The sequence below is a fragment of the Mandrillus leucophaeus genome, unplaced genomic scaffold, assembly GCF_000951045.1.
Source record: "Mandrillus leucophaeus isolate KB7577 unplaced genomic scaffold, Mleu.le_1.0 Scaffold65, whole genome shotgun sequence".
Lineage (NCBI taxonomy): Eukaryota > Metazoa > Chordata > Mammalia > Primates > Cercopithecidae > Mandrillus > Mandrillus leucophaeus.
Window position 1 is genome coordinate 2,914,220 of NW_012107030.1, and position 12,048 is coordinate 2,926,267.

The following is a 12,048-nucleotide window of genomic DNA, read 5'->3' on the forward strand; positions in this document are numbered from 1 at the left end:
TCCCAAGAGCCCGCAACGGTCCCTGGACCCTGCTGATCAGAATAGTTGCGCTCACCCACGCAGCAGCAGAAACCTCTCTCCCAAGAGCCCGCAACGGTCCCTGGACCCTGCTGATCAGAATAGTTGCGCTCACCGACGCAGCAGCAGAAACCCCAATTTTCCTCTTAGACCACAAAGAGGACCAAGGAAGATCGGATTTAGTGGCCCTTACTGACACATTCTCGAAAACCTGTTAGACTCCTAAGTGTTCTCTTGTTAGTATTGGGACCTTACCCCTGCCCTATAAAGATGTTATACCCCAAAAATGAAGTGGAAGGCCATACCCTGAGGGAGGGAAAGGATTTTCCCAGGGTTGGAAGAGTGTCTTTTGTCCTCACTTATCATCATGTGAATAGGAAGGATATCATTTCTGAGGCTCCCCATATCCTAGCTTCAGGAATAGGCTTTGTTAGGCCTGCTTGTCTGAGGAGGGATCCTAAAAGGATAGTTGGTCTCCCCACTCAATGGCACTTTGGGCAAAAATTATGTCTTTCTGATTGGTGAGCCCGGGTGCCTAAAGAAGGGAACAGAGTCCTGAAGTTTATACTAGAAATCATTCTTATAGGAGAAACTAGAAAAGCACCAGAGACAGGGAGTGGTTTTTAGAAGCAGGACTAGCCTCAGATAAGAGAGGTGAGAGGAAGTTTGTCTGACAGGCGTTAGGACCCAGGAGGCAAGAATCAGCATAGATAGGATAGATGGGCGAGTCTCGCTTGGGCGATGGGACTTTGGGAGTTCCGCTCATGGCTACAGGGTCAACCAACTTTTTGTCAGGACCCCAGAGCTGAAAGGCCTTCCTCTCTGTTGACCCTCAGCTCAGCCCAGAAGTACAGGAAAAGTGGAAGCTGGTTCCAGGCAAAACAGTGGTCCCAACTCCAAAGAGTTGGGGGTTGTTAGAGAGCCCTTTCCCAGAAAGCCTGACAGCTATGTCTTTAGTCCGGCAGCCACGCTAGTTGGTTTTAACTGGCCAACAAGTGCCCAGTATTTAGCCCCCGAATTCTAAGGAAAAATAGGACAGTATAGCAAGCGAAAGGGGTCCGATGGTACTCACCGCTTGGTGATAGTCCCTTCATGGTCACCAAGATGTGTCCCGAGTTGGCTCCTTCCGGTGGGTTCTTGGTCTCGCTGACTTCAAGAATGAAGCCACAGACGTTTGTGGTAAGTGTTACAGCTCTTAAAGGTGGCACGGACCCAAAGAGTGAGTAGCAGCAAGATTTATTGTGTAGAGCAAAAGAACAAAGCTTCCACAGTGTGGAAGGGGACCTGAGTGGGTTGCCGCTGCTGGCTGGGGGTGGCCAGCTTTTATTCCCTTATTTGTCCCCGCCCATGTCCTGCTGATTGGTCCATTTTACAGAGTGCTGATTGGTCAATTTTACAGAGCACTGATTGGTCCATTTTACAGAGTGCTGATTGGTGCATTTACAATCCTTTAGCTAGCCACAGAGTACTAATTGGTGCATTTACATTCCTTTAGCTAGACACAGGGTGCTGATTGGTGTGTTTCTACAGAGTGCTGATTGTTGTGTCAAAGATTTACATGTCCAAGTAGCAGAGGAAGGGTTTATAATTTCAAGCTTTCTAAAGTAACTGCTCTAAGGTATAGTAGGGGACAGTAAGCTACTTTAACAAAAGGACCCAAAAATGCAATGGCTCAAACAAGATAGAAGCTCAGTCCTCACTCTTATAAGAGTACATGTTGGTACCCAGCTTTCTGTCTTCAACATAGGGCTGCCAAGGGTGCTCTAGTTGTTGCCGTCCAAGTTAGCAGGAAAGGTCAAAGCAGTTGAGGGACAAATATTTCATCTTAACAAGTGGGGCAGAAGTTGCATCCCTTCTGTTCACATTCCATTGATGAGAACTTCCACAAAAAGGAATGTCTAGGTGCCCGAAGAGCTGGTAAATACAGTCCCCACCTGGGAAACTACATTCTAACTACATATAACTGTGGAGGAAGAAGATTTGGTGGGCAAATGACAATTGCTACCACAGTCTGCCCCTCTGGCTAGCAAATTCCCATCCTTCCCAGACATAGAGCATATGTCTATGTCCTTTCCCAAGGGAGGCAACCACCTACATCCAACTTAAAATTCTAGGATCTTTAAGCATAGCTCAACCCTTTTGATTGCGTCCAAATGTGGCTCTTTATAGTCTAGTGAACCATGACGGTAAGATGCCCAATAGCCAATAGTGGAGCAAGAACAACGTAACTTCCATCAAGCCCCCACTGGAAAAAAGGAGGAATGGAAAACACAGCAATCACTTTCACAGAAATGATTGAATCCTGATAGGCATGAATTGGAAATGCGCCCTGCTCTCAGAGTGGAAAATTTTCATGGTTAGTCCGGCTGCCTCCGGTATGTTAATAACTCCCTGGCCCGCTGGAAATAACTCCTCAGTCTACAGTCGTCTGAGGCACTAGCTTTGCCCTCAGGAAGTACTATGGTTTAGATGTTTGTCCCCTCCAAATCTCATGTTGAAATATGATTCCCAATGTTGGAGGTGGGGCCTGGTGGGAGGTATTTAGGTCATGGGGGCAGATCACTCATGGATGTCTTGGTGCCGTCCTCACAACAATAATGAGTTTTCATTCTAAGTTCAGGCAAGATCCGGTCATTTAAAAGATTATGGTACCTGCCCCCCTCTCTCTCTTGCTCTCACTTTTGCCATGTGGTGCACCTGCCCCCCTGCACCTTCTTCCATGATTGTGAGCTTCCTGAGGCCCTCAACAGAAGCAGATGCCAGCACCATGTTTCCTGTACAGCCTGCAGAACTGTGAGACAATTAAACCTCTTTTCTTCATAAATGACCCAACCTCATGTATTTATAGTGACACAAAAAGCGAACTAACACAGGGAGATATCTCCTGATCCATGATCTTCCTTGGCCATATCTAATGTGACATTAGGGGGTCAGATGCAGTGGTTCATGCCTGTAATCCCAATACTTTGGGAGGTTGAGGCAGGAGGATCACTTGAGCCCAGGAGTTCACGACCAGCCTGGGCAACATGGCAAGACCCCGTCTCTACAATGAAATGAAATGAAATGAAATGAAATGAAATGAAATGAAATAATGAAATGAAATGAAGAAATGAAATGAAATGAAATAAATGAAATGAAATGAAATGAAGTGAAATGAAATGAAATGAAATGACCAGGCATGGTGGTACATGCCTGTGGTCCCAGCTACTTTGGAGACTGAAGCAGGATAATCAGTTGGGCCTGGGAGGTCGAAGCTGCTGTGAGCTGTGATTGCACCACTGCACTCCAGCATGGATGACAGAGTGAGACCCTGTCTCAAAAAAAATTTTTTTAAGTGGCATCAGGGCCAGGCATGGTGGCTAACACCTATAATCCAACACTTTGGGAAGCCAAGGTGAGCAGATCATTTGAGGTCAGGAGTTCAAGACAAGCCTGGTCAACATGGTGAAACCCCATCTTTACTAAAAATACAAAAATTAGCCAGGCGTGGTGGCACATGCCTGTAGTCCCAGCTACTCGTGGCTGAGGCAGGAGAATCACTTGAACCTGGGAGGTGGAAGTTGCAGTGAGCTGAGATCACGCCACTGCACTCCAGCCTGGGCAACAGAGCAAGACTCCATCTCAAAAAAAAAGGGGGGGGCACATCAGGAAGCATGTCTGTCCCTGTTTGGTGGGCTGTACAGCTTTGGCAGCCCATTTCTTGCTGGTAAAAGTTTGAGGCCTAAGACTTGCTTTTGAGGCCTGTACAAGTTCCTAGATTGTTTTTTTTGTTGTTGTTGTTGTTTGTTTTCTGAGACAGGATCTTGCTCTGTCACCCAGGCTGCAGTACAGTGGCATGATCACGGCTCACTGCAGCCTCAACCTCCCAGACCCAAGCGATCCTTTCACCTCAGCCTCCTGAGTAGCTGGACCACAGGCCTGTGCCACCATGCCTGGCTCGTTTATTTCATTTTAATTTTTGTAGAGATGGGATCTCCCTATGTTGCCTAGGCTGGACAGTTGCTGGCGTTTTGAGGCCCTGCTCCTGGTATTTTATTTCCAGTCAGTTCCAAATTCTTTACTTCCTTGTCTGATTCAAGCTTATTTTTCAGCCTAATTGGGGGTTACCTTGAAGTGATTTGAAATAGGCTCCCGTAGGAGAGGACCATCCTTGATTTGAACTTTGCCGTAAGGCTGGATTCTTCTGATTACCCAAGAAGTCTCAAAGGACCCTTGAGAACAGTTTTCAGTAAAAATTTTACCTCTTATGATTTGAATATTGAATTGGTTGCCATTTCCAGCCCTGTAAAGTCCCAATATCTCTCGTGCTGTCCAATGTGGTGGCCTCTAGCCACCCGTGTCTGGTGAGCACTAGACATATGACTATCTGAACTGAGAAGTGCTATAAGTATAAAATACGTACAGAATTTCAAAGACTACAGGAAACAAAGTAAAATATCTTATTAATAATATTTGTATTGATTCTTTTTTCAAATTGTATTATTTTTGACATGCTGGGTTAAATATACTACTAAAATTAATTTATGGCTGGGCGTGGTGGTTCACGCCTGTAATCCCAACACTTTGGGAGGTCAAGATGGGTGGATCACCCCGACTCTTCTAAAAATACAAAAATTAGCCAGGTGTGGTAGCACATGCCTATAATCCCAGCTACTCAGGAGGCTGAGGCAGGAGAATCACTTAAACCCAGGAGGCAGAGGTTGCAATGAGCTGAGATCACACCACTGCACTCCAGCCTGGGTGACAGAGCAAGACTCCGTCTCAAAAAATAAAAAAAACATTAATTTACCTATTTATTTTTACTTTTTAAAGTATGACTGCTGACAACTTTTAAATTACATGGCTCACACAATATTTCTAAAAGAAGTTCATATACAAACAGACAATGGTCAGATTATATTTAATTTTTATTTTTTTAGACAGAGTCTCATTCTGTCACCCAAGCTGAAGTGCAGTGGCACAATTACGGCTCACTGCAGCCTCAACCTCCTGGGCTCAAGTGATCCTCCCACCTCACCCCCAAGTAGCTGTAACTACAGGCATACACCAACTAATTATTGTATTATTGTTACAGATGACGGAGTTTGCCCAAGCTGGTCTCGAACTCCTAGGCTCAAGCAATTCACCCACCTTGGACTCCCAAAGTGCTGGGATTACAGGCATGAGCCACTGTGCCCAGCAGTCAGACTATAGTTAACAATAAAACTCTGACCCACAACCTCTGCAGCAATTAGACCAGAAACGTTGTAACTTGGTCAATGCCATCTTCCCAATTTTTCCTACCCCCAAAAAACAGAAACAGTTCAGGAATCCCCCCTCCTTTTTTGTGTTCTGAGAAAGGGTTAATTGCAAAGGACCACTTTGCTCTTGCATATTCCAACATAAGACCTGCCTCCACCCTTCCTCAATGATTCCTTTGTTTTTATAAAGCCCCAAATATTAACCCTCCTGTTAGTGATGTTCATGAATGGATGCTCTCCCGCTTGCAACAGTCTGAATCAAATCATCCCCTTATTTTTCTGGAGCATTCTGCTTTCCTGTATCACCACCCACTATCTGACCACGAAATTAGAGCCACATTATTTTCTATTTCTGATACGAATTTCTGAACTAATCAGAGCAAATGCTGGCAGCTGTATAAAGAGACCTCAGACTGCAATGTTCACATAAAAATCCAAGGCGTCTTTAAGCAGATCATTCTAGTTATCACCCTCCCATGTATCAGGAAGGATGAAAAAACATGCAGGGCCAATTTTTTTTTTCCATAAAAAATGGAAGTTCGGCTGGGCACAGTGGCTCATATCTGTAATCCCAGCACTTTGGGAGGCCATGGCAGGAGAATTGCTTGAGCCCAGGAGTTCGAGACCAGTCTGGGCAACATGAGAAGATACTGTCTCTATAAAAAAAAAGAAATAGAAGTGGAAGTTCCAAACATCTCACTCACTCATGAGTTCATTGGTAAGAACTTAATCACACAGCCTTATCTGGCTGCAAAGAAGTCTGGGAAATGTGGTCCCTTGCTGGGAAACCAACCTCAGCTACATGTCTATAGCTGAGAAATGCAGTTCTTCACTGGGCAACCTATCTATAACTATGGAAGAGGAGGAGAACAGATTTTTTTTTTTTTTTGAGGTCTCAATAAAAAGAAGAAAGAGGAAAAAAAGATAATCTTTAAGGTAATGGTGGTACAAGATCCTAGGAAGACAATTTTGGACCAGAAGTAAAAGGCAGCAAGTCCAGGCTGGAATAGGTCAAAAGACTCTGGAAAAGATGTCCAAGAAAATGAAGTAGTGTATCTAAATATCTGATGTGTCTAAATATCTAGAGATGATATTTAGGCAGTTTATAGAAAGTAGGCATTATTCATTCAGCAACTATTTATTGAGCATCTATTATACGTGAGGCACTATTCTAGGTGCTGGGAAACAAAACAGCATACAAATACCAAAATCATTGCTTCAGGGATCTTATAACCTAGTGGAAATCTAGTTGATATTGCATTTTCGATAAGTACACAGAAAACTAGCAAATGTTTACCCCATTTACCCCAACCTGGAGGCAACTACTTTCACCTCTTTCAGCTGGTTCTTTCAGTATTGCTGTATTCCTAAATTAACATGATTCCATTGCCACTTGTGATTTTTCCTTTTTTCCTCCATTGCATTATCTGTTGAGTTTTCAAATGAAAGATTAGGATTTTGCTCTTTTTTATCTTCTTGGTCATCATCACATATGTGAGTCCTTCACCTCCCCCCAGCCTCCCAAAATAGTTAATTATAAAGTTGGTTAGATAAATGTTTAAATTGTAACTTTATTGTGACTATGTAAACACTTTTAATAGCAAGTCATATACTAAATTGTAACTATTTCGGTTTTCCTGTGCAGGTTTTTGTTTTTGTAGTCTTAAAGCTTACAAAGTCTTTCCCCGACAATTTTCACCTTACTGTTATTTATCTTTCAAATTCTAGTGTAAATGTCACATTTTCAGAGAAGCCCTGAAGCATCCTTTTCTCCTACCCACAACTCTTCCCCATTCCCTTGTTTTAGAACATTTTGTGCTGCCATAACATTGCCACAAACTGGGTAATTTATAAAGAAAATTGATTGGCTGGGCACGGTGGCTCACACCTGCAATCCCAGCATTTTGGGAGGCTGAGGCAGGCGGACCACCTGGGGTCAGGAGTTTGAGACCAGCCTGACCAACATGGAGAAACCCCATCTCTACTGAAAACACAAAATTAGCCAGCCGTGGTGGCACATGCCTGTAATCCCGGCTACTCCGGAGGCTGAGGCAGGAGAATCGCTTGAACCTGGGAGGCGGAGGTTGCGGTGAGCCGAGATCGCGCCATTGCACTCCAGCCTGGGCAACAAGAGCAAAACTCCCTCTCAAAAAAGGATATAATAAATAAATAAATAAATAAATAAATAAATAAATATATAAATGTATTTCTTACAGTTCTGGAGGCTGGCAAGTTCAATATCAAGGTGCTGGCATCTGACAAGGGCTTTCTTGCTGCATCATCATAAGGCAAAGGGAAAGAGGGTGAGAGAAGGTGAAAGAGAGCATAAGCAAGAGCATGCGCGCGTGTGTGTGTATGCGTGCGTGTGTGCGTGCCTGCACACACATCGGAAGAAAGAGCCAAACTCACTTTTATACCCAACCCACTCCTGCAATAGTGACATTAATCCCTTCATAAGGGCCCTGCCCCATAAAGGCCCTACCTCTCAACACTGTTGCATTGGGGATTAAGTTTCCAACACACAAACTCTGGGGCACACATTCAACCCTTAGCATTCCCTCACTAGAACAGGTACACCTCTGTTTATTCCTCTTATAAATCTTCACCTATTCTTGCCTAGCACCTATTGTGAGTAATTACTAATAAGTCTTCTACTAGGCTGTATGTTCCATGAGGGCAGAGATGGAATCTCTTTTTTCACCCCAGTATTTCCAGTGCTCTCTCAGTAACTTTTTGTTTGTTTTTGTTTTTGAGACCCAGTCTCACTCTGTTGCCCAGGCTGGAGTGCAGTGGGGCAATCTCGGCTCACTGCAGCCTCCACCCCCGGGGTTCCAGCGATTCTCCCGCCCCAGCCTCCCAAGTAGCTGGGACTACCAGCACGTGCCACCACGCTCGGCTAATTTTTGTACTTTTTTTTAGTGGAGACGGGTTTTCACTGTATTAGCCAGGATGGTCTCTATCTCCTGACCTCGTGATCCACCCGCCTCGACCTCCTAAAGTGCTGGGATTACAGGTGTGAGCCACCGTGCCCAGCCACTCTCTCAGTAATTTTCTATAGACAGAGTTACTTAATGCCCTCCTTAAAAATACAGGCTCGGGGCCGGGCGCAGTGGCTCACGCCTGTAATCCCAGCACTTTGGGAGGCCGAGACGGGCGGATCACTTGAGGTCAGGAGTTTGAGACAAGCTGGCCAACATGGCAAAACCCTATCTCTACTAAAAATACAAAAAAAATTAGCCGGGCGTGGTGGCAGGCACCTGTGGTCCCAGCTACAGGGGAGGCTGAGGCAGGAGAATGGCATGAACCCGGGAGGCGGAGCTTGCAGTGAGCCGAGATCGCGCCACTGCACTCCAGCCTGGGCGACAGAGCGAGACTTCGTCTCAAAAAAAAAACAAAAAAAAAAAAAAACAGGCTTGGGTCGGGGCAGAAGTGTGGTTACTGATAGTGGGAAAAAAGAAATCTTGCCATAGAGACAGATCTTCATGAACCCTCCCCTGGCCTTTTACATTTTCATAACTACTTATCATTATTATTGTCATTGTTATTTTTAGAAATGGGGTGTTCCTCTGTCTCCCAGGCGAGAGTGCAGTAGCGCGATCATAGTTCACTGTAACCTCGAACTCCTGGGCTCAAGTGATCCTCCCACCTCAGTCTCCCAAGTATCTGAGACTACAAGTGCACACCACCTCCCCCAGCTCCATAACTACTTAGTAGCAAAACATCTTGCCACAGAAAAATTGGAGGGTTATTCGCATTATAAAATAATTACATTTCAGAAGGATCACAGTGTCGCCTTAAGTAAAATCCGAGCAATTTTTTAAAAAATAAATCACTAAATACGCTGCCAAAGAAGAAACCAAAAGTTGAAGTATTCACAGAGATGGGATTCACGACTTGCTACCCCAAAATATGACACCTTGGCATATTAAATATTTTAAGCTGAAGGAATTTGAGAAACAGCACGTGTGGGAAAGGCTCCCTGGCCTTCCCCTGAAGCAGATTATAAGACTCTGACATGAGAGCTGCCCTCCCTCCTCCTGGAGGACAGGAGCATCCTATCTTAAAGATGAAGGGACACAGAAAGGAATCTAACACACAGGCCTTGCTAAATTTCCCCTAGTTTGCTGGACTTCGCTCACATTCTTCCATGACTCTCTTCATCAAACCTAGCATAAAAACACTTGGTTTTAACTGCTTCTTTGGATCTTAATTTCCTTATGAAGGCTCCCATTTCTTGTAAAACGTACATGAAATAAAGTGCATATTTTTCTCTTGCTAATCTATCTTTTTTTTACAGGGGTCCACCGTAGAATCTAGAAGGGCAGATGGAAAAGATATTTTTCCTCCCTTATACTAGCCACTGCTGAGTTGGTATCAAACTGCAATTTAGATAAAGTAAATTTGAATTTACAATGATTTAAGAGCAGACATTTCCATATCATACATTTAATTACCGGCCATGAAGCAAAAATATGGGATTTCCCCATTTGATGCCAGGGTCTTGGCAACCCTGTCCCCTAAATGAATGAATGGAATGGTGGTAATGTCCTGGATTTGAAACTCAAGTTTTCTCAACTTACCCAAACTCACAAGAACCAGATGTACAATTTAGTGTGTCAATTAATTACCTTACACTAAGAAATACAAACTACTCGTTTTTTGCCCTGAAGTCAACCAGAATGTCACTCCAAAATGTGCCACTTTGGCATAAGGATTATTTTAATATTATTAATTTAATTATAGTAGTATTATCTTGGTAATTGAAAAGCAGATCCAGACAGTCCCCAACTTAACGATGGTTTGACAAGATTTTTTGACTTTACGATGGTGTGAAAACAACATGCATTCAGTAGAAACCATACTTCAATTACCCATACAGCCATTCTGTTTTTAACTTTCAGTACAGTATTCAATAAATTGCATGAGATATACAACATTTTATTATAAAACGGGCTTCGTGTTAGATGCTTTTGCCCAACTGTAGGCTAATGTAAATATTCTGAGCATGTTTGCAGTAGCCTACTGATGTTTGATAGGTTCCGTGTATTAAACACATTTTCAACTAACAATATTTTCTTTTTTCTTTTTTTCTTTTTTTTTTTTTCTTTTGAGACGCATTCTCGCTCTGTCGCCAGGCCGGAGTGTAGTGGCGTGATCTCGGCTCACTGCAACCTCTGCCTCCTGGGTTGAAGTGGTTCTCCTGCCTCAGCCTCCAGAGTGGCTGGGACCACAGGCGCGTGCCACCACGCCCAGCTAATTTTTGTATTTTTAGTAGGGATGGGGTTTCACCATGTTGGCCAGGATGGTCTCCATTTCTTGGCCTCGTGATCTGCCCGCCTTGGCCTCCCAAACTGTTGGGATCACAGGCGTGAGCCACCGCGCTGGGCCTCAACTAATGACATTTTCAGTTTACAATGGGTTTATTGGGATGTAACTCCATCATAAGTAGAATAAGCAGAGGAGCATCTGTACAAAACAAGCTCCCTACCCTTCCACTAGTGCCTAAAAGCAGGACATTTTCAAACGTGTCCCACCTCATCTTTCTCTACCAGGGACAAAAGTTAATCACCAGAGACAACTTTAGACCCTTATCAGCCAGAGATGGCACTAGAAGAACCTATGTAACACACTTCACTCACTACCTGTAACTATCATTAGTTTCTCATATTTCTACCTTCCCACTCTGCTGCTTTTGGAAACCTCAAACTGCTTTCGTCATTTCTCCACAAAGTTGTTGTTCTTCATTGTAAATGCTACTAATCCCCCATTCTAAGCCACCTCTTCCAGTTACTCTTCCTTGAGTTTTGCCCATATAAGATGTACATGTTACTAAATTTTTCTCTTGCCAATCCGTGCTTTGTGATAAGGGCTCCAGTGGAGAACCTAGAAAGGTAGAAGGATTTCTCAAGGAGGACTTGAGACGCGGGTTCCGTTCTTTTCCTTCAGCTCCTCAATTGTAGATTGCATTCAGGTCATTCCCCTCCCGTTACCATGCTCTTTTTTCATTGAGTAGATATATCTGATGCGCCTGGGGTTTTCTCAGGTACATTCCAGGTCCAGGGGAAACAGTTTTTCTTTCTTTTCTTTTTTTTTTTAATCGGACAGCCTCCTGAACTAGAAGAGGTTCAGAGCGACTCCCACAGTTTCACTCTTGAACTTGGGTATTTTCCCAAAAAGCTGCTATAGTCGGTCTTCGTAGCTTCCTTCTCCAGGGTATCCCGGCGGCGCGCAGTGCAGGCGCCTCGCCCCGCTCCCTGACGGCGGCTGCCAGCTTCCAGACAGAGGCCGACCCGGTGTTCGCAGCCAAGGCGCAGGCCGGGCCCGGCGCGTTTAGAGCCCCCGCCCCTCGGTAAGGAACCGTCCCTGCGCGACTGCAGAGGGAGCGCGGGGTCCCCTGAGGTTCCCCTTCTCTAAATGTGCACCTTCCTCAGGGAGACCTTGTGCAGCTGAGGGAAAGTCACCACTCAGGGTTTCGGGCGGGGGGCCCAGATAAAAGAGCTGCCATCAGCAAAAAAAGAAAAAAGCACAAAGAGGAGGCGGGCGGATTTCCAAGGCGATTTCGCCCACTAATTTTGCCCAGAGATGACTCTGAGGTCTCTGAGCTTATGCTTTTCAGCGGTTGTGCAAAGACTCGCTTTGCGCTCTTACAAGCCCACTATGGGAGCTCCCGCTACACGCCGGCACATGGGGACAAACGACAACGCGCCGCCCTTGGAACACAACGCCGGGCCCGCGCTGCGCAGCCTCCAGCGGCGCTGCGTGCCCTTCCTTTTGCCCGTCTCCAAGATGG

The 12,048-nt window shown here is 44.8% G+C and overlaps 1 protein-coding gene across 2 annotated transcripts in view; it reads left to right on the forward strand.

Annotated features, from left to right (window-relative positions):
- Positions 1-12,048, forward strand: part of MCMBP (minichromosome maintenance complex binding protein) — a 69,459-nt gene that overhangs the window by 12,937 nt on the left and 44,474 nt on the right. Inside the window, exon 1 of one of the 2 annotated variants that reach the window (XM_012001081.1) lies at positions 11,429-11,607. The exons of the other annotated variant lie outside the window; for it this stretch is intronic. The gene's annotated coding sequence lies outside the window, so the exon portion shown is untranslated. Of the gene's footprint in view, positions 1-11,428; positions 11,608-12,048 lie in introns of those variants that run through there. 2 annotated transcript variants of the gene reach the window in all.